General features: G+C 38.2%; 2 protein-coding genes across 5 annotated transcripts in view; both read right to left on the bottom strand.

Moving 5' to 3' along the window:
* Positions 1 to 27,733, bottom strand: part of BMP5 (bone morphogenetic protein 5) — a 217,220-nt gene that overhangs the window by 9,133 nt on the left and 180,354 nt on the right. The window lies entirely within an intron of this gene.
* Positions 1 to 27,733, bottom strand: part of HMGCLL1 (3-hydroxy-3-methylglutaryl-CoA lyase like 1) — a 323,420-nt gene that overhangs the window by 267,420 nt on the left and 28,267 nt on the right. The window lies entirely within an intron of this gene.

Raw genomic sequence — 27,733 nt, 5'->3', positions numbered from 1 at the left:
AAATGTATCAAAGCTTTTGTTATCTGTTCATCTACTCATGGTCACTTGGGTTGCTTCCAGATCTTGGCTATTTCAAATAATGCTGCAATAAAGGTGTTTAAATTTTTTATTTTTTTTTTGTATTTTTCTGAAGCTGGAAATGGGGAGAGACAGTCAGACAGACTCCCGCATGCGCCCGACCGGGATCCACCCGGCACGCCCACCAGGGGCGAAGCTCTGCCCACCAGGGGGCAATGCTCTGCCCCTCCGGGGCTCGCTCTGCCGCGACCAGAGTCATTCTAGCACCTGGGCAGAGGCCAAGGAGCCATCCCCAGCGCCCGGGCCATCTTTGCTCCAATGGAGCCTTGGCTGCGGGAGGGGAAGAGAGAGACAGAGAGGAAGGAGGGGGTGGGGGTGGAGAAGCAAATGGGCGCTTCTCCTATGTGCCCTGGCCGGGAATCGAACCCGGGTCCCCCGCACACCAGGCCGATGCTCTACTGCTGAGTCAACCGGCCAGAGCCAAAGGTGTTTAAATTTTAATAAATAAAGTACAACTTACAATTTTTGTGTGTGGGTATCATATTGGTGGTATCATATTTAAGACATATGGATATCAAATACCATGTTTGTCTCATCCAAAGTGACAAATATGTTTATCAGATGAATTGATATTATTTTAGGTTTTTTTATTTTTAAAGTGTACAATGAACTTTTTGCATATGTGCACTCAATTGTTGGGATTTGTTCAAAAGACTACCAGTTCTTCACTTAATTTCTGTTGCATTGCCAAAAGTCAGTTGTGGAGTGTATGTGTGTGTGTATATATATACTCCATTCTGTTCTATTGATTCATTTGTGTATCTCAATGCCAATACCACTTAGTTACTTAGCTTTATATGTCTTATAATTAGGAAATGCGAACCTTCAAATTTTGTTCTTTTTCAAAGTGGTTTCTGTTATTTTACACCTTTATATTTCCATATGAATTTTGTAGTCAGTCTGTCAATTCGTAACAAAAAGACTTCAAAAATTCTGATAAGGATTGCATTAGATCTATATATTAAATTGGGAAGACTTGACTCTTTGACAACATTGAGTCTCCCAAGCCATGAACAAAGTATAGCACTCCATTTATATATTTTAATTTCTCTAAACAATGCTTTGTAGTTTTTCAGTTTACAGATAATGTACATTTTTTGTTAGATTTATTCCTGTTTCATATTTTCAAATAAAGTATTGCTTTCTTTTACATTAATATCCCATTTTTATTAGTAATGCATGAAATGTTCTTAACCTTTTTTTTTAGGTGAGAGGAGGGGAGATAGTGAGGCAGATTCCCACATGCACCCTGACTGGGATCCACCTGTTAATCCCATCTAGGTCCAATGCTTGAGTACTGAGCTATTTTCAGTGCCTGAAGCTGATTAACTCCAATGGAACTGTCCTCAGTGCCTGGGGCCACACTCGAACCAAGTGAGCCACTGGCTGTCTGTAGGAAAGAGGGAAAAGGAGAGAGAGAAGGAGAGGGAGAAAGTGCAAGAGAGGGAGAGAGAGAGAGAAAGGGAGAGAGAAAAAAGGGGAGAGAGAGGGAGGAAGAAGCAGATGGTCCCTTGTCCTGTGTGCCCTGATCAGGAATTGAACCCAGAACATCCTTATGCTTGGCCAACACAGTATCCACTGAGCCACTGGCCAGGGCCTTGAACTTTTCACATTGATTAATTTTGTGTTTTTGGTTTATTTTTATCTTTTTATTCTGTCTTTATAAAGATTTTAAATTTAATTTTTTTTGGGGGGGGGCTCAAGAATTGTTTATTGAGCTAAATGGAATCTAATGGAACAGACATAAAGAGTTTTGTATTCATAACACATTTATTCCCCAAAGGCAAGGCTATCATCCAAACTTAAAAGAAGAGAAAACTGACTGTCTGAAAGGTTAAGACACTTGCCCATGATCTGTCCCAGGCTCTTCTCTAGACTCGACAGTCCTGTAATGTGACCACTGTGTAGCTCACAGGAGGGGTTGATGAACATATACTGAAAGAAAGTATACATGCACAGCAAATTTAGCTCTCCTGCTAAAGCAGAATTGAAGAAAAGAGAAGCTTTGGGAGTAAGAAAGGAAGACGTAATAATATAATAGACGTGGCTCAGCAAAATAACTCCATCTCCCAAATTCTAGTAAAACACGGAAACTTCTCCCTTTCTGGTTTCATGGAAACAGCGGTGCTGACATGGACTATTTCTAATTTAGCCAGAGCCTAGCATATCAGATGTGGCTAAATGCAAGGTTTGGCATCATCTACAGACAACTTTAGGATTATGGGGGCCACTGTTAACAAAGTCTGCCCCGCAAAGGACACCAAGAGACAACTCCCTGGGAAATACAAGTGACTAAGAAGCATGAGGCATGAAATACAAGTGACTCTATACATTATGAAGAAATTTTAAATGCATATTTCCAAGTGAAAGAAGCCAATTTCAAAAGGCTACATACTGGATGATTCTAATTATATGAGATTCTGAAAAGAGGCAAAACTTTTTTACTGAAGACAATAAAAAGATCAGTGGTTGCCAGGTTTTGTGTAAAGCGGAGAGGAGGAAAGAATTTTATGGCAGTAAAAACTAGAATGGTCCCTTGTTTATCGCTGGGGTTAGGTTCCAGAACCCCCCACAATAGACAAAAATACATGAAGTAGCAACCTTATATTTATTGTATTATTTATATATATTTTAAGGCTTTATAAACCCTCCTCACACTCTTATAAACCTTTTCAATTTTTTAGGCTAGAAAATGTCTCTTTTGCCACAAAGATAATTAAAATACATAAATACATAAAAATACCTATACAGTGATACATTGGTTTTCAGTCGATAATCTGTCCAAAAACAATCGGAGAAATCCGAAACTGATGAAAACAGAGGCAATTATTTCCATATGAATCAATGTAAAACCAATTAATTAGTTCTAGATACTCCAAAATACATACCAAAAACATATTTTATAGAGAATAAATGCAGTGTTTTATACTAAAAACAATAAGAAATTAATATAAAATGAATATGGAAGACTAATGTAAAGAATAAATGAACATTTAATATGGCATTTACCTTTCTTTTACGTACATTTTGAAACTGAAAAACGTAAAATAAACACATTACACCAAATACCATATACGCAGTAATCACTTATACGTAGTTGTAGTATTAGCACGCGAAATCAACAAAAAAAGCACAAAAACACTAGAAAGCAATGGAATTGTTTGGCTAGACCCACGGAGTGGGTCACACAATGAGAAACAATGCCACACTGAGCAGGAGAATGCATGGGTCACCCTTTGTTTTAGCAAAATTAGCAACGAGGGCACGTGGACACCCCATCGAAATTCGAGGCAACCGACAAAAACTGAGACAAAATTTTCACGGAAACAATTGATGAAAACCGAAACTGACAATAGCCAAAGTCAGCAAAACCCGAGGTATTACTGTATACCACAAGATCCCAGGATATAGTGAAAAATCTGCAATACACAATTAGATATATACAATTTTAAAATGTATACTACAGTAAACCACTAAAAGAAAACTGCAATATGTGGAGGGACAACTGTACTTTGAATAGCATTATACTGATGGGTATATGCCATTATATATATATATATATATATATTTATCTAAACCCAGGGAAGGTATATCAGGAATGAGCCATAATTACACTACTGACTTTGGCTGAATTTGATGTTTCAATTTTGTATGATGTAATGTTAATGAACTCAATAGGTCTGGTAGCTTTTTTTTTTTTTTTTTTGACAGAGTCAGAGAGAGGGACAGATAGGGACAGACAGACAGGAAGGGAGAGAGATGAGAAGCATTAGTTTTTTGTTACAGCACCTTAGTTCTTCAGTGATTGCTTTCTCACATGTGCCTTGACCAGGGGGCCACAGCAGAGCCAGTGACCCCTTGCTCAAGCCAGCAATCATGGGGTCATGTCTATGATCCCATGCTTAATTCAGTGACCCCTACTCAAGCTGGTGAGCCTGTGCTTAAGCCAGCAACCTAGGAGTTTCAAACCTGGGATCTCAGTGTCCCAGATTGATGCACTGTCCACTGCACCACCACCAGTCAGGCTATTTTTTTTGTTTTCTATCTCATTGATACTGACTGTAGTCTTTATTATTTCTTATGTTTTGTTCATTTGTATCTTCAGGTGGACACTGAAATCATTAATTTTAGTACTTCAGTGCTATAAATTTTGTTTGTATTGCTTTCCATTTTGTAGCAGCATTCCACAAATTTGACATTATGTATTTTCATTTTTCAGTTTAAAATAATTTCTTCCTATTTTTTCTTTGATGTATCAGTTATTCAGAAGTGTGTTATTTAATTTCCTTGTTTTTGAAGATTTTCAAGATGCATTTCTAATTAAATTTATTCCAATTTATTTATCATTTAATTCCACTATAGTAAAAGGATATACTTTGTATCACTTCAATACTTTTTACTTATAGAGAATTATTTTTTCAGATGTGGTCTATCTTGATAAATATTCCATATTCATAGAAAACATATGTATTCTGTTATTAGGTGAAGTGTTCTACAAATGTTAACTGAGTCAAGTTGGTTATGATGTTATTCAAGTTTTCTACATCCTTGCTGATTTTGTCTATTTGTCCTATCAGTTATTGATAAGGGACAACAAAATCAATCATTGCGAATTTGTTCATTACTTGTTGCCATTCTATTAGATGTTGCTTCAGATACATTGAAGCTCTATTATTTGGAGTATAAACTTTAGGATTGTTATAGTCTCTTTGTGAATTGATTACTTTATCATATAAAATTACTCCCTTTACCCCTGTAATGTTGTCTGTTCTAAAATCTATTTTATTTAATATTAATATGGCCACTCCAGCTTTTATTTTTACTCATGTTAACACAGTACATTTTTTCCAACCTTTTATACCTTTTACTCATTTGTCTCTGTATGATTGATTATAGATTGTTTCTTGTAGCAGCATGTAGCTAGGTTTGCATTTTCCCCAATCTGATAAAATATATCTTTTAATTAAAGTTATATGGTTATTGATATCCTTAAGTTTGAGTCTGTCATATAGCTATATGTTTTCCTTTTGTTCTTATTTTTGTTCTCTGTGTCTTCTTTTTGGGCCTTCTTTTGGATTATTTGAACAGTTTTTATATTTCCAATGTATCCCTTTAATTGACTTATTGCTTATTATTCAATTATTTCAGTGATTACTGTGAGATTATAGTTCTTATCAGTCTACATTTAAGTGATATTATACTATGTAGTATACTTTATGTAGTATAAACACCTTAAATGGTGTACTTTCATTTTCTAACTCTCAAACTATTTTGTTCCATATATTCTACTTATTCATAATTAAAAACCCATTTTATATTGCTATTACTTTTGTTTAAACAATTAATTATCTTTAAAAATATTTAATTTTTTTTATAATAATTTTATTTTTTTAATGGGGTGACATCAATAAATCAGGATACATATATTCAAAGATAACAAGTCCAGGTTATCTTGTCGTTCAATTATGTTGCATACCCACCACCCAAAGTCAGATTGTCCTCTGTCACCTTCTATCTTGTTTTCTTTGTGCCCCTCCCCACCCCCTTTCCCTCTCCCATTCCCCTCTCCCCCCCGTAACCACCACACTCTTATCAATGTCTCTTAGTTTCACTATTATGTCCCACCTACGTATGGAATAATACAGTTCCTGGTTTTTTCTGATTTACTTATTTCGCTTCGTATCATGTTATCAAGATCCCACCATTTTGCTGTAAATGTTCCGATGTCATCATTTCTTATGGCTGAGTAGTATTCCATAGTGTATATGTGCCACATCTTCTTTATCCAGTCATCTATTGATGGGCTTTTTGGTTGTTTCCATGTCCTGGCCACTGTGAACAATGCTGCAATAAACATGGAGCTGCATGTGTCTTTACGTATCAATGTTTCTGAGTTTTTGGGATATATACCCAGTAGAGGGATTGCTGGATCATAAGGTAGTTCTATTTTCAGTTTTTTGAGGAACCACCATACTTTCTTCCATAATGGTTGTACTACTTTACATTCCCACCAATAGTGTATGAGGGTTCCTTTTTCTCCACAGCCTCTCCAACATTTGCTATTACCTGTCTTGCTAATAACAGCTAATCGAACAGGTGTGAGGTGGTATCTCATTGCAGTTTTGATTTGCATTTCTCTAATAGCTAAAGAAGATGAGCATCTTTTCATATATCTGTTGGCCATTTGTATTTCTTCCTGGGAGAAGTGTCTATTCATATCCTCTTCCCATTTTTTTATTGGATTGTTTGTTTGTTTGTTGTTGAGTTTTATGAGTTCTTTGTATATTTTAGATATTAGGCCCTTATCTGAGCTGTTGTTTGAAAATATCATTTCCCATTTAGTTGGCTTTCTGTTTATTTTGTTATCAGTTTCTCTTGCTGAGCAAAAACTTCTTAGTCTGATGTAGTCCCATTCATTAATTTTTGCCTTCACTTCTCTTGCCTGTGGAGTCAAATTCATAAAATGCTCTTTAAAACCCAGGTCCATGAGTTGAGTACCTATGTCTTCTTCTATGTACTTAATTGTTTCAGGTCTTATGTTTAGATCTTTGATCCATTTTGAGTTAATTTTTGTACAGGGGGAGAGACTGTAGTCCAGTTTCATTCTTTTGCATGTGGCTTTCCAGTTTTCCCAGCACCATTTATTGAAGAGGCTTTCTTTTCTCCATTGTGTGTTGTTGGCCCCTTTATCAAAAATTATTTGACTATATATATGTGGTTTTATTTCTGGACTTTCTATTCTGTTCCATTGGTCTGATTGTCTATTTTTCTGCCAATACCATGCTGTTTTGATTGTCGTGGCCCTATAATATAGTTTGAAGTCAGGTATTGTAATGCCCCCAGCTTCATTCTTTTTCTTTAGGATTGCTTTGGCTATTCGGGGTTTTTTATAGTTCCATATAAATCTGATGATTTTTTGCTCTATTTCTTTAAAAAACGTCATTGGAATTTTGATGGGAATTGCATTAAATTTGTATATTGCTTTGGGTAATATAGCCATCTTGATTATATTTATTCTTCCTAGCCAAGAACAAGGTATATTCTTCCATCTCATTATATCTTTTTCAATTTCCCTTAACAATGGTTTATAGTTTTCATTATATAAGTCCTTTACATTCTTTGTTATTCCTTCTTGGCTGGAAGTAAAAAAGAAAAAAAGAAAAAATATCCTGTCTGTATATAAAGACAGTTCTGAAATAAAGAAAAACTTAAAATAAAAAATATATTAATCAATCATATTTTATTTTAGCATGTTAAGTTTAGAATTAAATCTAAATTATCCATTTTTACATGAAGCCTTAACTATTTAAGAAAAACAAAAATTGTTGATAGTATACAGCCTATGTATAATGTCAATCTCTCTTTTAGTGCTAGGTATAAGCTGTTATTTCAATTTCTCATGGACAATGCACCAAATCTACCTTCATACATCCCCATTAGTGTTACTGTTCTTAAAGTAATTTAAAATTAACTGTTTGGCAAGTTCCTTTGATAATACCTTTTTTCTTTTTGTTTTCTTAATATATTCTAGATTGCAGTGTTATGAACCATTTCCTTCATTTCTGTTGCCAACTCTAATTTCCTCTCCTCTCAGAAACATGACATTTCTTAGGATTATAGACTAACACCACCATAGTGTTTGTTGACTAATCTTCATACACTCAAGTGACTTACTCTGTTGACAAAAAAAAAAACTTAAAGAAACAAAATAGGAATATTTTGTGGATATTAACAATGTCAAGATTTATATTTTTTGTCTAACACTATTTTCCAATTAAAATGCAGACATTATCTTCATGAAAGAACAAACAATCTGGTAAAAATTTTAGGCAAAGAGAAATTTATTTAATCTTAATCCAGCCTGTAGAAAGGCATTTCCTTTTCTTTTATGTGGCCTAAATTAAGTAAAAACCTCATACTCTAACCAGAGAAATCATGGAACAAGCCTCTTGCTATTGTGTGCTGATGTTAATACAGAAGAAAGACTTCATGACTGGAAGGCATCCATGATATTAAACAGGCCATTGGGCTGTGAAGTGCTGAGAGTGGTCATGCGGAGCAACAGGCCACAGGAATGCAAATCATCCACAAAGCCAAGAGTGGAGCTAGCAGGTGGCCTTGCCCATTCATCTAATGTCAACACACTGTTCAGTTCAGGCCCCTTTAACATCTTGGAAGGCCCTCTATTGCTTTTAATTAAGTACAATATAGGCCACATAGTGTTCCTTCAGACAAGAAAACCACAGTAAAAAAAAAAAGATGTATCTTCTATACACTGAGGGTCACTCTCATTATATAAATAAATACAGGCATTTAACTTAGATTGTGTGGTGGTTTTGGTGTCACCGATTTTCATACATTATTTCAGCTTTTTTATGGAATCTTTTTCTTTGACCTTTCACAACTGACCAAAATTTTCACGAGGAAAAGAAATGTGTTCTTTCAGTTCTCTTATGATTAACATTTTATACTTCTGAAATATTTCTACTTTAAGTAGTTTTAGACTAACCACAACACATCTTTGTAAAATGAGTTTATAGAAGATTAACCTATAACAGTGGAAACTGTCAGAGTATGGAATTAAGTCATTTTCTGAGGTCTGAATCTGTAGCCAAAACCATTTGTAACTGTTATTCTGCCTGAAAGTGTACATCCACACATGCACACATCACCCACACACATATTGAATATATCAGGTTATGTAGAACAAGTCACTGTCAAAAACTATTTCAACCACCACTCTTTAAAAGTCCATTAACAGGGAAATTTCTTAAAAGTACTCATCCTGTATAGTAAATATCTAAATTACAAAGGCCAACCAAGAGAGTAAGGGTTTCAGAGGATTCCTCTAAAACTTCATTACAATGATATTATTGAATTCGGTTAGTGTTTTTCTCCTTTAGATAGTTGTAGAAGGTAGCATCTTGCTTTCAGAGGTAAAAATGCTCAATGGCTTTGCGGGAAAATATGTTTTATTATTGTTTGGAAATAAGTTAAGCTTCCCTACACAAGTAACTGGTTAATATAAATTCTAAGTTGTTAATCTGGTAAAAATTCTTACTAAGAGTCTAGTAAAGTATTAAGAGAATTTTACTAAGAACTTGAAATTAGATTATATTGTTTTATATCCATATCCATATATCTGTACCTAACACATAATAGGTGCTCAATATGTGCTTGTCAGATATGAAGAAAAAGCCTGACCTGAGGTGGCGCAGTGGATAAAGCATCAACCTAGAACACTGAGATCACCAATTTGAATCCCTGGGCTTGCCCGGTCAAGGCACACATGAGAGTTGATGCTTCCTTCTCCTCCCCTCCTTCTGTCTCTCATCTCCCTCCTCTCTAAAATAAATAAATAAAATCTTTTTAAAAATAAATAAATGAAGAAAGGAAGAAATAAGGTATAGAAACACGTTTGATAAAGGATAAATATGAATATTAATATAATACAAAAATGGCCCTGTATGGCCAGTAGTCACGACCAGTAGTCATCGTGGCCAGGCACATGCAGGTTCACTTTGGATTTGGGCAGACAGTAAAGAAACAGTAGAGCCAAAAAATGGTGGGCCATTCCTTTATTCAAGTCTCATACCGGCTGACGAGCAAACACACAGGGAAAAGCTCTTCACTCAGAGCTCACAAAGCTACTAACACATTCTCGGGTTTCTCAACCAAGGGAATAGTTTCAGCTTTTTCGTAGAATCAAAATCCTCACCAGTCCCAAAGCCCCTCACCTCTGGTTCCCTCACCTCTGGCTTCTTACTCTGCAAAACTGGATCCCTCTGTTCACCTGTCATCTTGGCTTCTCTCTCTTTATTTTTTCCCTTCTTTCCTTTTAAAACTTTTTTGGGGCCAAAACCTCTCCTCCAGCACACATTAGCAGAACAATGGCCCATCCCAAGCAGGAAGGTAATTAGCAATTTCACAGATCACAAACCTGGTGCTGCCCAGCCCCATTTTTAACACTAAAAGTAAACAAACTCAAAAATTACAGATTTTACAAACTCATTTGCCCAACAGGCACATACCCATATAATAAAATATATTATATATAAAGCAAAACACAAAGAAAAAGTGAATTCCCTCCATTCAAAGTCCAAACTTTTGAGCAAGATTCTCAACAATTTCAAAATCAAGTTCTACCTAGATTTCAACTAAAGTCCTGTTGTTCTTTCTGGTTAATTTAACCCTCTATCTCTATGTTTTCCACCTTTTAAGTGTATTAAACACACTTGTAGAACTTCAAAATCTTCATACTAGAGCCCCATTTCATACCTATTGATTCAGAGTATCCCTATTTGTGAGGAGCCACTGTGCCACTTCAGCCGCAGGTGTTGTAAAGTACCAAAAACTACAGAATATTAATATTTTAAGAGGCTTGAAGAACATTTTATTAATTTGGGTTAAGGTGTGCAGAGAAATTGTGAGAATAGTCTCTGTAATGTGTGATTGGCATAACCAGGATGGCCCTTGGCAATGTATTGTAAATGCAAAGGGAAGGAAAACATGGATTCCCAGACTTTCCACCACACCTGTGGGAAAAGGGGTGAATGGCTAGCCAGGTGCAGGAAGAGGAAAGCCAAAATAAACCTTTTCTTATAGCAATGAGCCATTTGCGGGCATTTGTCCCCAGGGAAACTACCTCTCCTATGTAATGCGTGTGGTTAATACGTGTGACTTTGGACAGAGAGATGGCGGATGAACACAAGAAAATATAGGAATGCATTTTAATATGTAAAGAGACATCTTTCTACCATTGTGTTGACTCGTAAATTTTGTTTTCTCCAAAATGATGTATGGCTTGCAAATTGTACATGGTCCTATCATGTTAAAGGATATATGACTATAACCAATAGTGGTAAAGGGCTCCTAATTACAATTTTTGCTTCTGTACTTCCCACTTACAAAACTATAAAAATGGCCTGACCTGTGGTGGCGCAGTGGATAAAGCATCGACCTGGAAATGCTGAGGTCGCCGGTTCGAAACCCTGGGCTTGCCTGGTCAAGGCACATATGGGAGTTGATGTTTCCAGCTCCTCCCCACCTTCTCTCTCTGTCTCTCTCTCCTCTCTCTCTCCCTCTCTGTCTCTCTCTCTCCCTTTCTCTCTCCTCTCTAAAATGAATAAATAAAATTTAAAAAAAAAAACTATAAAAACTAGGTAGAACAAAGGGCCAGCGCGCTCTCCCTCAGATTTCTGTCGGAGTTGCCACCGCTTGGCCAAGCTAGACAATAAAGCTCTGGTGTGGAATTGACGGATTTTGTTCGTGTCTTCAATGTTTCGAGTCCCTCCGGATTAGGCTTAACATTTGGTCTCTAGTATATAGATCATATATGAAAATACTACAGAATAGTCTCATGCCCAGTAAACATCAATCAACACTGCTTCAGTCATATCAAATTAAAATACTTTTCTCCCAACATACATTTTTTAATCCCATACACTTTCCTATGTTCTTCATTCTTCCTCAATTACTCTTTCCCCTTCTATTTCTAATCAAAGCTTAAAAATTTCTTCTAAGTTTTATATCCCTCTCTCCAACACTAAAGTCCTAGGAAAAATTAATTGTTCTCTGCCCTCTCCCAAATCACTTCACTTATAATTAATGAGGTTATGTTACTTCAGAACTCTTTGCAGCACATTAAATTTAGTTCCAAGTCCTCAACTGCCAGGAGATCCTAATATAAACCATTACTAGAGAACTGATGAAATTATAAAGGATTTTTAGGGATTTAGACTGGGAAGAAAAGGACCATGTTGTCTTTAAAGAGACCATCAGCCTTCAGGACCATTTAAATGGCCCTTCTCCCTCCACACAAAGATGAATTCTTAGGCTCCCTAACCACAGCTGACTGTCCAACGTTCTTAGGCATAGTACACAGCTATTCCTGCAATTTCTGAGACGTAACCTAGGTCCTGCCCTCTGGATAAAGTGTATTCTATTTAATCAATTCCTAGAAGGAGTTTCTCAATGGGCTTCAACCTCTAAGATACAATCTCTTTAGAGATTATTATCAAAAATTTCTACCTGACCAGATGGCGTGCAGTAGATAGAGCATTGGTCTGGGATGTTGAGGACCCAGGTTTGAAACCTCGAGGTTGCGGGTTTGAATGCAAGGCTCATCCAGCTTGATCATAGGATCACCAGCTTGAGCATGGGGGTTGCCAGTTTGAGCATGAGATCATAGACATGACCCCATGATCACTGGCTTGAGCCCAAAGAACGCTGGCTTGAAACTCGAGGTCATTGGCTTGAGTGCACCATCACTGGTTTGAGCCCAAGGTTGCTGGCTTGAGCAAAGGGGCCACTGGCTTGGCTGGAGCACCCTCCAACCTCCATACCCACTCACCCCCATCAAGGCACATATGAAAAGCAATCAATGAACAACTAAGGTGCTGCAACTATGAGTTGATGCTTCTCATCTCTGTCCCTTCCTGTCTGTCTACCCTATTTGGCTCTCTCTCTCTCTCTCCCTCTTTATTTCTCTCTCTCTCTGTCTCTCCCTCAAGTGTCTACCAATATTTCTAGACTATGGAGAGAATAAGCTGTATCTAAAAATCACACTGGTGTTGAGAATGTCAGTGACATAACTATGTCCAGGCCTCCTGAGGAGATACAGAAGGGCAAAGCACCGTTCAGGTGTACTTAAGCTTTTAGTGACCAAGCACATGGAACATGAGGATCATTCATCTCTAGATTGACTGGTTTGATGGTGGGATAATGATAAAGAAATCCTGGGTCAAGTAAATTCTGTGAATAAAATGTGAGGTGTCCTAAAATGTTAGTAGACATTTGCAAGAGAGAGGTTAGATGAAAAGCAACATTGGGTGGCATACCACAGAGGGCTAGCACTGAAGAAAGCTTACTTAAAAACTGGAGGTCAGTGGCCCCTAAAATAGACTTGTTCACGTATGGGTAAGTGTGATTTAACAATGCAGTTACATTCTTCTGTGTTTCCTTCCTCTATGTTATGATTCTCTATAATTACCACCAAATTTTGAGAAAAGGTTGATAAAATTATAGGTTGAGTGGTCGTGATGTGAAGAAACAAGACTGCAAACTGAACGCATTATTCCCCATAATAAATTCTCTGCTGGATATCCTGGGATAGTGTCTTTTCAGGGAACTGGGTCTGAAAACTCTAGGCAGTAACCAGTAATAAAGTGAAGAGTTTCCAGGATATAGCTAAAAGCAGCATGAACGAGCCTGTTAGACTAAGGAGTGGCTTCACACTATGCAACTCAGGAGAGACATGAAATATCCCCTTCTCATCCCCTCTCCCAGACCCTTCCAGATATACCCTAGAAGGAGGAGAGAGGCAGGTGATTGATCATTCTAATTCAGTGTTTTCCAACCTCCACTCAGCAGACCAGTTCGCCAGAAATTTCATGCTGGTTTGCAAAAGAGTTAACCACCCTGCTGTTGTGTGAAGATTACAGACCCAATGATCTTAGTCGAAGTCACTTATGCTTAGAGTGATTTCTACCTTAGTGACTCCTGAAATAATTCACCTATTTTCACCAGTCCCCAAGTACAAAACGGTTGAAAATCACTGCTCTAATTTACCCTGAACAAAACAGTCTTTTCTGTTTCTTTGTTTCCTAATTAGAAATATGATAATATCCTGCCAAGTTCAGTAGACTGGTGTAGAGAGGAAATAAATCAGAAACAATATATATAAAAGAGCCATTAAAGTAAGCGCAGGCACTGTTCACAGGCTAGATGATTCTTGTGATATCTAGCAATAATTAAGACCATATTTAAACATTTTAATTCAAGTGGCTAAAATCAAAAAGACTTATTAAGGACTTGTTGGTCTGTTAAGAATTTGGAGTATTTCATACATGTTGATGTGATTACTAATAAATAAGGAAAAACTTATGAAGTCAAAAGTTCTATAGAAAGAGTGGGCATTTATAATTTACAGGGTTGTTGTTTTTTTCAGAGACAGAGAGAGAGTCAGAGAGAGGGATAGATAGGGATAGACAGACAGGAACAAAGAGAGATGAGAAGCATCAATCATCAGTTTTTCCTTGGGACACCTTAGTTGTTCAGTGATTGCTTTCTCATATGTGCCTTGACCGGGGGGGCCTTCAGCAGACCGAGTAACTCCTTGCTGGAGCCAGCGACCTTGGGTCCAAGCTGGTGAGCTTTTTGCTCAAACCTAATGAGCCCGTGCTCAAGCTGGTGATGACCTCGGGGTCTCGAACCTGGGACCTCCACTTCCCAGTCAGATGCTCCATCCACTGCGCCACCACCTGGTCAGGCTAAATTTACAGTTTTCACTCAAAAATGTGTTTCAATACTCAAATGAGTATGGTCTAAAATTTTGTATTCAAGTATAGTATATGCTAAACAACCCTTTTGACGCATCTGTTTGTCTTTCATACTTATTGGTACAAATGATTCTGTTTAATTCCCATATTAGGCATGATTGGTAGGTCACGTGTACAGTTCTGAAAGAGGACATTCATTAAGGGTATTAAAGAATATGTATAAGATTTTGTTTAAGTGTGGCAATAAATATCTACAAACTTATATTAGAAATAAATTTTCTATTTTTGAATACAATATTTCTTCAGAAATATTTTCTAGCTAGTTAATTGAAAGTACTAGGGGGGTTTCTTTACCTCCATTCACTGAAGGCTGGAACCTACATCATTTTATTTACCAATTATATTAATACTGCTCAGTCAGAATAAGAAAGTTGGCACTTAACTACATTTTTAACTTCATATTTCATTTAGGGTGTTGAAAATGTATTACCCTATGCAAAAGTGCTAACAAAAATTACTCTACCTAGCTAACTAGAAGAGAGAGACACTCAGCTTTTAAAGAAATATATCACGGTATCTTCTGGTTTACGTAGTTGTGGGTTTTTTTATCATTTTATTTTATTGTGTTTACATATATTCAAGTGTCCCACCAAATATATCTCCCCCCACCCCCGTGTTCCCCTCGGGCCCCCTTTGCCCCCTCCCCCCAATGCTTTCCCCCCTTCCCTCCAGGATTTGCTGTCCTGTTCTCTATAATGCTGTGTTCTGTATATATAATTTCAATAATCTCTTTCCCTTCTCTGATCCCATCTTCTCTTCCACTTTCCCTCTGGTCCCTTTGATCCCACCTCTGCCTCTGTTCCATTCCTCAGTTCACATTGTTCATTAGAGGAATCTAATGGTTTACGTAGTTTTTAACAGTTGGCTCACACTCCTTGTGGAGAAAGGCAGTCCTTTGAATACTCTTCTCCAATATTTTGTTCCGTAGTTTGTCTGAATCTATAGAAAGACTGTGGGGATTAGGTCATCTCATGATAATGAAGAAGCAAACCTGTGGCCACATGGTACCCTATGAAGCCATGCTGGTTTTGCTGCAGATTCATAGGTCTGATCTGGTCCCTGGACAATAACCACTTAGATGCATTAGAAGACAGTACAGAGAGGGAGCTATTTCTAGAATTAAGTAAGGATCAGAGAAGAGAGACTGTGATTGAGTAAATGTCACACTTGCTTTTCATGGGAACCAGGGCAGGGTACCCATAAAAAGCAGAAGTCTGGGAAAGTGTTCCTAGCATTCAAACACAAATTGTCAGGTATGGTAGTTAGGGGATGTGGATCCTCTGCTGATTACTTCTATTTCCTTTGTGAAATGGGAAGTGAGATCATCAACTTGTAGTCAAGAGGAAGGAAGGATGTCAATGGTTTGAGGAACTATAATGTGGACTATAGCAGAAAGGCCCAGTTGAGGATGTGGTCACTGATTTGTTGGGAGACTGGTTAACCTGGCTGCATTTTTTTCCCATCACATTGAGTCATGTGACAAACAGTCTAGAGTACATTCCAATCAGGATTGGGTTTTGTTGAACACGCAAAAAACAGACTAAGAGGGCTAGGGAGTTTAGGACGTATTCTATGAATTTATTGTCTCAATAGGATTTATTTTCTAGGTAAGGAGGGAAATCAGGACTTGAAGGAGAGTGAAAGATAATGAGGACTAATGGATAGAAAGCCCCGGAGGGAAGGAGACTTATCAAAGTTGAAGTATTAGAGGGAGTGAGCTAGAAAGCTGAAAAGGAGAGCATGTTTGAAATTAGATTTATGCTGATACAATAATAATGTCTAAATGCAACAATGGTGTTAATAGCCTGACCCGTGGTGGTGCAAGTGGATAAAGTGTAGACCTGGAATGCTGAGGTCACCAGTTTGAAACCCTGAGCTTGCCTGGTCAAGTCACATATGGGGATTGATGCTTCCTGCTCCACCCGCCCCCCTTCATTCTCTCCCTCTTCTCACTAAAATGAATAAATAAAAAATCTAAAAAAACACAAAAACAATGGGTGTTGGTGACTACGGTAAGTAGAAAGGAAAAAAGTGATAATCTGACATGTGAATCTAAAGTTAACATCAAAACATCACAAAATTATAAAGAAAGGACACACTAAAAATGTTTGCATCATATAATATAAAATCTTAATTAATATACAAATGAATATCTCTTTTCAACAAATTAGGAAAAGAAAAATAACTCAATATAAAATTGGCAAACACAAGCTTGGATAATTCTGAAAGTAAGATGTGCAAATTAATAAATGCATGAAAAGCTAGTCAAACAAATCAAAACATCTGTCAAATTGGCAAAAATATTTGCAAATTATAACAATGTTATAAATTATAGTAATAAATGTTAGCAGATTTATAGTAATAAAATCATTCTCATACAATCCTGCTGAAAGTTTAAATCAAAACAACATTCTCAAAGTCACTTTGGCAATTATTTTTAAAATCTTCAAAATGTATATATCCTGACACAAAATATGGTGTGCTGAGGATGTGTTCTGGAATCATGCACCTGAGACCTGTGAAGTTTTGTTACCATTGTCATCCTAATAAGTTCAATAAATAAAAATATTTTGAGACTATAAAAATGTATATATCCCTGCACTCACTAATTCTGTAACTAGAAATTTGTAGTTGGACACAATAGGAAATGTGAATTTCTGACCATTTTTATTTTGGCATTTATTTTATAAAATATTGAAGTCATCTTAAATGTTGAAAACACCTTGTAAGAAATGATTATGTAAAAGCAGACAGAATAAAACACTGGGCATTCCAAACACCATTTTTAAATGAAATATACAACAAGGAAACTTTCATTAAAAAGTGCTAAATAACAAATAGCAGACTATGAAATTATGCATACTCAGTTTGCTACACACATAATTATGTATACATGTGTGTGTGTGTGTGTGTGTGTGTGTGTATTCAGAGGTATTATTGTGTATACAATTATATATCATACTTATATACATAAAGCCTGGAAGAAAAACTGTTAGTTGTTCTTATCTTTGGATGATGGGTGACTTACAAATATTTTTTAATATTATTCATGATCCACCTCATAGGGGAATGCTCAGCTACAGTTTAAGAGAAGTTAACCCAGAAGAAGGATAAGATACAAAGTTAGACCAAGGTAATTTTGACTTTATTTGGGTTTCTGGATCCAGTAGTACATAAATCCAGCTCCCTGTTGTCCTTCCCAGAATTTTTAAAATATATATACATATATGTTACTCATACTTTGTTTTTGGTTTTCTTTTTTTTTTTTTTTTTTTTGTATTTTTCTGAAGCTGGAAACGGGAAGAGACAGTCAGACAGACTCCCGCATGCGCCCGACCCGGATCCACCCGGCACGCCCAGCAGGGGTGACGCTCTGCCCACCAGGGGGTGATGCTCTGCCCCTCCGGGGCATCACTCTGCCACCACCAGAGCCACTCCAGCGCCTGGAGCAGAGGCCAAGGAGCCATCCCCAGCGCCCGGGCCATCTTAGCTTCAATGGAGCCTTGGCTGCGGGAGGGGAAGAGAGAGACAGAGAGGAAGGAGGGGGGGTGGTGGAAAAGCAAATGGGCGCTTCTCCTATGTGCCCTGGCCGGGAATCGAACCCGGGTCCCCCGCACGCCAGGCCGACGCTCTACCGCTGAGCCAACCAGCCAGGGCTGTTTTTGGTTTTCTTGTTTGTTTTGTTCTCCTTCAGTAGATTTAACTGAATTTTTATAATTTGAATCAGAGTGGTGATGAATTCTCCATACATAAATCTTTATCCTAATACATCTCATTTTCTTATCATAGATTCCTAGAAAGGACTGAGTGTATCAAAATATTACTGACTGCTGTTGCAGTTAAAAGAACTATGACAGGGATGGTATCTAGAAAGTGCAACCAGTCAAATAGGCAGGGTTTGATAAGGCAATCACACAGGGATGTTTTCACATTTCTAGGTTCTGTTCCTCAGTTTTGAAAGTCAAGAAACTGGACTTTCATTAGTAAACACAAAGTTCAGAGAGAATGATATCAACTCTAGTGGGAATGCCAATTTGTGGAATCAGAATTATTACCTTCAGGCCAAATGCAATGGCATCTGATCAATGCAACTCTATAGAGCTGAGACAAATTCTTTCCCTTCCAGGGCTACCTATCAATGTCCTATGTAATCAGTAGAAAAGGAATGCAGCTACACATTCTACATTGCACAAAACATCCCCACCCCATTTTTCATTTTTTTAAATGAAAAACATTACTAATCCCCAAATATTCACAGAGCCAAGACTGAAAAACCCTGCAATACAGAAATATACTAGTCCAAAGATTCAGATATTTTATCCCGATTGATAATCTGTCTTTTTCATAGGAAGTAATAGAGCAGTAGTGATACATTTTTTACCTTTATGTCCCATTTCTAAACCCCATGCTGACCATTTATCATCTCTCAATTAAGAAGCTTCCAAACAGGCTACAAGATAGTTAGATTTCAATTTTTTTGGTTACAAAACTATTCCGTTCCTGTCTTCTCAGCATTATAACCAAGTGAACTTATTTAGAAGTTTTAAAGTGTGGCCAAGGTCTTGAATAGCATAGCAAAACTGGATCATAGGATCATAGATATTTTCACTTTTCTAGAAATTGGTTGTATTAGGTTACATCCCTACAACAAAGATTTATTCCATAGTTTTTAAACTATTTGTCCATCTGAGTATAAGGTAGTATTTCCTTATTATTTTAATAAGCATTTTTCTTATTTCTAAGCCAGTTGAGAATCTAGTAATACACTGTTCACAAAAATAGAGGATATTTAAAAATGAATATGAAGTGATTAAAATAAGAAGCATTTGATTATTTTTTATTAAACAAGAACATCAGAAAAGCAAACAACAAGTCAAAGAAAGTTGTTCAAGTGTGCAAATGAGATGCAAAACCAATTTTTATTTCATTGGTAAAAATGCACTATACAAAAGGCTGAAAGTATTAGAGTTTCTGCACATTCCCTGATCTTGAAAGTGCACATCCTGCAATTTCCCAGCCCTAGCAATGCCCCTGCAACACGATTTGCCAAATGTGAAGCCTGGAGAGCCATAGGACATGTTGAAGCTGGTCAAACACAGACAACAGTGGCAATAGCACTTGGACCTTCCCAAAGTGTGATTAGCAGACTATGGAATTGCTTTCAAGGGACTAGCACAGTATGAAAATGGACCAGGTTGCTCATCTTTTCCACAATAGCAAGAGATGTCCGCTACTTGACCTTGTTGGTAAGAAGGAACAGGTGCAGCAATGCAACAGAGCTGTGGGGACATCATCAGAAATGGACTGTTGACTGCTGTCAGGTATCAAGATGAGTTCCTTCACCCTACAGTGGTACTCTATGCTGGAGAAGTTGGAAATAATTTTCTTTTCATGGATAATAATGCAAGGCCCAACCATGCACATCTCGTCAACAACATGCTTCAGGAGGCAGGAATTCGAATGCATGGACTGGCCTTCATGTTCTCCAGACCTGAATCCCATTGAACATGCTTGGAATTCACTGGGAAGACATCTGGCAAACTGTCCAATGCTTCTCACAACACTGTTTGAGCTGGAAGTTGCCCTGGAGCAAGGGTAGCAGACAATTCCACAAGAACTGCTGGACAATTTGATCCTGTCTATGCTCGTCACTGTCAGTGTGTTTTGGCAGCCTTGGGTGACCATACATCCTACTGCACAGTCAATGGGTGGCACTCTCGTCCAGTTTGACATACTTTTGTTGAGCCTCACCAGTTTGTCACTTGCTATTCAAGCATGATAATTGAGTTTGCATCTCATTTGCATAATCGAACAACTTTCTTTGACTTGTTGTTTGCTTTTCTGATGTTCTTGTTTAATAAAAAATATTAAATGCTTCTTTTTTTAAAATCACTTCATATTCATTTTGAAATATCCCCTAATTTTTGTGATTAGTTTATTGATCATTCTGGCTTTGTCTTTTATAATTTGCCTACAAACATTTTTCATTTCTCACCCAAAGTCAAATCATGTTCTATCACCATATATTTGTCTCTCTTTACTCTCTTTCCCTCATTCCCTGCCCAATAATCACTTTTTTAACTTTCTTTTTTTTTTGTAGTGTTTGTTACTACTTACAAGAATCTTTATATCTCTTTTTTGTGTTTCACATGTTGTAATACAATTGAATCACATGACAGCAATCTTATGATTAAACAGATATTTCAGGTTATTTTTAATCTAAGAAAATATATACTGAAGTGTTGGTTCCAAAATATACTACCCCTAATAGTTTACTAACTTCATAGAAGCAGAGATTATCACTGTGTTATGTCTGAATGTCTTTTTCACTTTATCTAATAAAGTTCAAATTACTAGTACTATTTCTAGTTTTATATATATATATATATTTTTTAAAGTATCTTAATCTGCTATTTTACATTTGAATTTCCTTCAAAAACCCATATTTTCTATAATTTCATCAATTTTTAAAGTACTCATAAAAGTTTCACTTATGATTTATAAATAAACTGTGATGTAATATGCTGGTGTTTATCTTTGCTGTGAGAAACTACAATAAAGATTCATTTTATACAGAGCTAAATGGCATCTCTCTCACTTGCCTAGTCAACAAATATTTACTGCATTTCTACTGGGTGGCAAGTGGCATTTTAAGTGGAGAAAATAGAATAGGATACAAAATACATTTATTTCCTGCCCTTATGGAGTTAACATTGTAGAAAGGGGGAAAAACAATATAAAAGATAAATATATAACATATATTAGCTAGGGATAAATGCTTACAACAAAACTCAAGTCCAAAAAGTGAGTATCTCTGTGGGAGGTGATGGAAGAAAGTGTGATTTTTCATAAATTAGTACAAAAAAAAAAGACCTCATTCAAATGACTTTCAGAGAAAGACTGAAGACTATTTCAATGAAAGGGCTGAAGAAGAACAAAGCCGGCCTGACCTGTGGTGGCGCAGTGGGTAAAGTATCAACCAGGAATGCTGAGGTCGCCGGTTCAAAACCCTGGGCTTGCCTATTCAAGGCACATACGGGAGTTGGTGCTTTCTGCTCCTCCCCCTTTCTCTCTCTCTCTCTCTCTCTCTCTCTCTCTCTCCTCTCTCTAAAATGAATAAATAAAATCTAAAAAAAGAAAAGAACAAAGCTGCTGAGGCAGAGGCTTTAGCAATGAGGCTTGGATGACTAAACAGAAAGGATCCAGTTAAGAAAGAGTAGGAGGTAAGGTGAGAAAAATAATGGAGAAGGTGGATTTGGAATTTGGCCTTTACTCTCAGTGAAATGGGAGAGTGTGTAGTAGAGAGTGACTATATCCGACTTAAGTTTTAAAGGGATCATTGTAGCTTCCAGATTGCGGAGACACTGACATAAACAAGTTAGTTAAAAGATGGACTAGTCTGCATTTGTCTCTCCTCCCATTACTTTTTAATACTGACTTTCAGTCAAGTATTTGCCCTCACCCTTTTTGTCTTATTAAGAGTAATAATGACTTCCACATAGGTAAAGCCAGGGATTGATTCTAAGCCCTCATCTTAACTGACCTCTCAAGGCCATTTGATTGATTTCCTTGATACACTTTTTACACCTGGCTTGCAAGATAACACAGTTTGGCTGTTTACCTCCTAACTTAGTGGCTGCTCCTCCTCAGCTTTCTTTGCTGGTTTCACCTTGTAAATGCAGTGGCTGCTGCCATGGACATGCAGGCTCACACTGAATTTGGGCAGACAGTAAAGGAACAGTGGAGCCCGAGGATGGCGGGCCATTCCATTTATTAGAGTCTTGCAATGGCGGACAAACAAGCAAGGAGACAAGACTGCTTTCAATTTTCTCTCTGGACTCTCCCAGACTCACCGCCCCCACCAGCCTCAGCAGGGCTCCCAAGCCCCTCAGCATTCCCCAGCAAAACAGGCTGGGCAGAAATACCCCTTCTCCAGCCAACAATCACCTGTCCCCATGGAGGCAGGCAGTCCACAATTTGAAATCCGCCACCCTGAGGGCAAGCACCTGAGGCCTCCCATAGACTATACACGTATGGTGCTGCCCCAAAACAAGGGAGCAAACCTAAAACACACTTGTTTACCTAACATTCCACCCCTTTTGCTCACTTTGCAATCTATATCACAAGTATCCCTGTGTGGGGAATGAAGTACTTTACATAAACAAACAAACTATAGCAACAGCACAAGTTATACAATTGCAACAATTACAAAGGTGCCCTTCACAATGTCTCCCTGAGCACTCTCCCAAGGCACAGACTGGAGGCCCACCTCTAGCTCCCTACTCCATGGTACGTGGAAGGGCGTGTATAGTTCAGGGCTGTGTCCATGGAAACCATAATGTGTCCTTGGTGCATCTCTCCAGCTGGAGGAGAGAAGCTTTCCAGTGCAGGAGGGCCTCTACCAGACCTAGGCCCCCGCCATCAGGGTCTCCCATACTTTCCAAAAGCGGCATGTTCATTCAACAAGGGAGCTAGCTGGTGCCCCACTCTGGTCACAGCCCAAGGGTCAGTCCATGATACACAGCCCAGCTGTCTGTGCAAATCACCAAGGTAAAGGTCCATTACAGGCGACTAGGTTCACATAGAGCCTCAGGCCTCTCCCCTCATCCCTGCCATCATGGCAGCTCTAAAGACGCTGCCTTAAGGAGGAGTATGTGGCAAGGGTGGCCAATCTCTCTGTCTTTGCTCCAGTGAGCATGATGCCATCCACCCCTACGTCCCACTATCTCAGTAACCAGACTACCAGGGGCTCAGTGGGTTTCTGCCTGAACTGTCACCCCTAACTCCAACAACTCTGCCTGGGTATAGGGCCGGACCACAGAGTGATCCATTACCTGGGGAGGAGTCTGTGGCTGCCCATGAGGGACTCTTGGCTGCTAGGTTTTTACCTTCTGGGCAACCACTGGCTGAGCTCTGAGTGTGTGGATGGCAGCTTCAGCCCAAGGCTCCTCATCCTCAGAAGAGGAGCTGAAAACACCTGCCCCTACCGACTCAGAGCCATACCACTGGCATAGCTCCATCTTTGGCCCCTGTGGCTGCTGGCTTTCAGCCTAAAGCTAAACCTGCAGTTGTTCCTCCAAAAAAATGCAACTGCCAACATTCAATGTCCAGGGAAACTACAACTTGTGAACTGTTTGGCCTCCTTCTCCAAAGCTCGCTCCATGTCAAGCCATTGCTAGTTCTTAGCCTTCAGCCTGACCTGCAGTTCTTGGATCTACCACTTTTTCTCCAGTGACTGTTCCAGTTCCAGGAGCCATTGGTGTTCAACTTTCACCTGCAGCTCTTCCTGGAGCAGCCTCTCTCAGGGCTGTAAAAAATAGCCAGCCTATTGTCCCCAAATGGACAGCTATGGGAAACCATACACCACTGGGCACAACAACCAGTCCTTTACCCTACTTCTCAAGAATACCTGCCGCTCCATACCAATCTGTTCTGAATCCTGCTGCCTATGCCAGATATAAGGCCAGTGCTCAGCACCACGGCCATGTGGATTCTCGTTGGATTTGGGCAGACGGTGAAGGAACAGTGGAGCCAGAAAATGGTGGGCCATTCCATTTATTACAGTCGCACAATGGCAGATGGCCCAACACACCTACACCTCTAGGCATGTAATGATGTACAGATCCCAGGGCTCTTTCTTTTTCTCTTCTCCGTCTACACTGACCACTCTTAATTATCTTATTCAGTCCCCCCGGCTATAAAATACTATATAAACACTGACAGTTCCCAATTTCTATTTCTACTGAGACTTTGCTATTTAATTCAAACCTCATATACTGTATCTAATTGTCTGGGACATTCATCCTCAGATCAGCTCTATGTGCAGCCTTTTTAATATCAGTCAATTCTTCAATTCCATTCTTTCAGTTGCTTAGGATAAAAACCCCGGAATCTAACATCGGGGCTAAAAAGCTAGATTAGAGATATAAATGTTAGGGTTGTCAACATATAAATAACTTTCATATAATTTCCCTAAAAATTATGTTCTCGTTTGTCTTAACAAAATATAAGAGGTACTTTTAGTTTGTTAAAAGTCACACTTCACTACAAATTAAGTTGAGGAATACTGAATTGAATTTGTAAATAGACACAAAACTGAATCCTTCATAGTAGAGTAATTCAAGTAAACATCAGATGGAATTTATTTGCATGTCTAAAGATAAGAATTATTTTTCATCACTGCTAGTTATAACTCATAAGGTTGTGAAATACTCCAGGACAGATAAAGGCACAAATCACTCACAGAATTAGAATCAGATAACCCAGAAAAAAGTGCAGTGAAAAATACAGCTTTTCACTGGAAATAGTTAATTAAAAATTTGCTTATTTCAAATTTCCTTACTGAGATAAGTATTTATATTTACTATTGGTCACATTAGAAGAACTGAAAAACTAAAGAGCAATAACATAAAAAAACAGAACATAGGGTAGCATATATCTTTTTAAAATAGTATTTTAGATTTCTTTGGATAAAGATTCAGAGGTAGAATTGCTAGGTCAAAAGGTCGTTTTAGGCCCTGGCCGGTTGGCTCAGCGGTAGAGCGTCGGCCTGGCGTGCGGGGGACCCGGGTTCGATTCCTGACCAGGGCACATAGAAGAAGCGCCCATTTGCTTCTCCACCCCCCCCCCTCCTTCCTCTCTCTCTGTCTTTCTCTTCCCCTCCTGCAGCCAAGGCTCCATTGGAGCAAAGATGGCCCGGGCGCTGGGGATGACTCCTTGGCCTCTGCCCCAGGCGCTAGAGTGGCTCTGGTAGCAGCAGAGCGACGCCCCGGAGGGGCAGAGCATCGCCCCTGGTGGGCGTGCCGGGTGGATCCGGGTCGGGCGCATGTGGGAGTCTGTCTGACTGTCTCTCCTGGAGCTTCAGGAAAAAAAAAAAAAAAAAAAAGGTCGTTTTATTTTTAATTTTTTGAGGAATCTCCATACTGTTTTTCATAGTGGCTACACAAATTTGCAATCCTACTAACAGTGTAAGAGAGTTCTCTTTTTCCACATCCTCACCAACACTCACTGTATGTTGATTTATTGACGATATAGCCATTCTAAAGAGTGTGGGTGATTTCTCATTGTGTTTTTAATTTGCATTTCTCTCATAATTAGTGACATTAAGCATCTTTTCATTTGTCTATTGGTCATTTGTCTTCTTTGGAGAAATGTCTATTCGTATCTTTTGCCCGTTTTTATTAATTGTAATTGATTGATTGTGTTTTTGGTGTTAAGTTGAATGAGTTATTTATAAGTTTTTTTAAAATTTTATTTTATTTATTCATTTTAGAGAGGAGAGAGAGAGGGAGAGAGAGAGACAGAGAGAGAGAGAGAGAGAAAGAGAGAGAGAGACAGGGGGAGGAGCTGGAAGCATCAACTCCCATATGTGCCTTGACCAGGCAAGCCCAGGGTTTCGAACCGGCGACCTCAGCATTTCCAGGTCGACGCTTTATCCACTGCTCCACCACAGGGCAGGCTATTTATAAATTTTATTGGACATATCATTGACAAATATTTTCCTCCATGCATCCCTATGTTCAGTGAAGCATTATTTACAATAATCAAGATATGTAAGTGAACTAAGCATCCATTGATAGAGGAATGGACGAAGAGGTGGTGCTGCATATATTCAGTGGTGCTGCATATATCATATTACTTGATCATAAAAAATAATAAAATTTTACCATTTACAACAACATATATGGAACTAGAGGGTGTTATGCTAAGTGAACTAAGTCAAACAAAGAAAGACAACTATGATATGATTGACTTATATGTGACATGTAAAAAAATAATAGTAATGAATTAACAAACAAAACAGAAACAGACTCATGGATTCAAAGAACAAACTGATGGTTGCCAGATGGAAAGGGGGCTGGAGAGCTGGGTAAAAAAGGTAAAGGGATTAAGAAGTACAAACTGGAAGCTACAAAATAATCAGAGGGATGTAAAGTACAGTATAGGGAATATAGTCAATAATACTGTAATAACTATGTATGGTGCCAGATGGGTGCTAGATTTATCAGGGGGATCACTTTGTAAATTACATACATTTATCACTATGCTGTATACGGGAAACTAATATAAGATTAAATGTCAACTCTATTTGGATAAAAATAATAGAAAAACACAGAAAAGGAAAATTACTTTTTCACAAATTCAAACATATTTAAATTTTTAAAAGAAAAGTGATGTTAAATACAATAAACATATTCTAGTAGCAGCCATTTTTTAAATCATTTTACTATATGATATAAAATGTTATGTTTTTAATCCTCAAGGTTTATTGACATTTTCTATTTTATTATTATTTATATAATAATTCAATCAGTTATAATAATTCTAGAAGACCAATTAAAAAACTATTAGTCTCTCTGTAATAAATTAGCACTAAATAACTGTCGCCTGACCAGGCAGTGGTGCAGTGGATAGAGTGTCGGAGTGGGATGTGGAGGACCGAGTTTCGAGACCCCGAGGTTGCCAGCTTGAGCGTGGGCTCATCTGGTTTGAGCAAGGCTCACCAACTTGAGCCCAAGGTCGCTGGCTTGAGCAAGGGGTCACTCAGTCTGCTGTAGCCCCCTGGTCAAGGCACATATGAGAAATCAATCAATGAACAACTAAGGAGCTGAAATGAAGAATTGATGTTTTTCATCTCTCTCCCTTCCTGTCTGTCTGTCCCTATCTGTCCCTCTCTCTGATTCTGTGTCTGCCACAAAAATAAGTAAATAAGTCAATAACTGTTTTGAAAGGATCACTTAAATAACTTTTAGTTAAACTTCTATATGTGTGGTATAATAAAGATTTTCTAGTTTTTATTCCTGGTTCTTGGCTTAGAGTTTCAAAAATACTTGGATTTCCTGAGTGGACATTTTTTGAGTAGGAGTGTCTTTGTTATGACAACCAGGTGACTCATGATGGGCTCCTTGATAGCTTCAGGACCTGGGGCTGGCCAGAAGGACCAACCACAAGCTTAGAAACTTGGGCTACCCCAAACTTTTGCAAGGGGAACAGAATGGGAGTTTGAGTTCATCACATAGCTAATGATTTCATCAACCATGCCCACATAGTGAAACCTCAATAAAAACTCTGAACAATAAACTCAGTGGTGCTTATGAGTTAGTGAAGACACTGATATGCAGGGAGGGTTACATGCCCAGAATCTACAAAAGTGAAAAAAAAAAAGGGCACGGAAGCTTTGGACGCCCTAACCCCACCCCAGACATCATCTACGTGTGCCTCTTCATTTGGCTGTTCCTGAGCTGTATGTACTCTTCTTAGCGAAATTGTGATCTTAAACATTGTGCTTTGGGTGAGTTCTGTTAGTCATTCTAGCA

The sequence above is a fragment of the Saccopteryx leptura genome, chromosome 1 (genome assembly GCF_036850995.1).
Source record: "Saccopteryx leptura isolate mSacLep1 chromosome 1, mSacLep1_pri_phased_curated, whole genome shotgun sequence".
Classification (NCBI taxonomy): Eukaryota; Metazoa; Chordata; class Mammalia; order Chiroptera; family Emballonuridae; genus Saccopteryx; species Saccopteryx leptura.
This window is presented reverse-complemented; position numbering and strand designations above follow the sequence as displayed.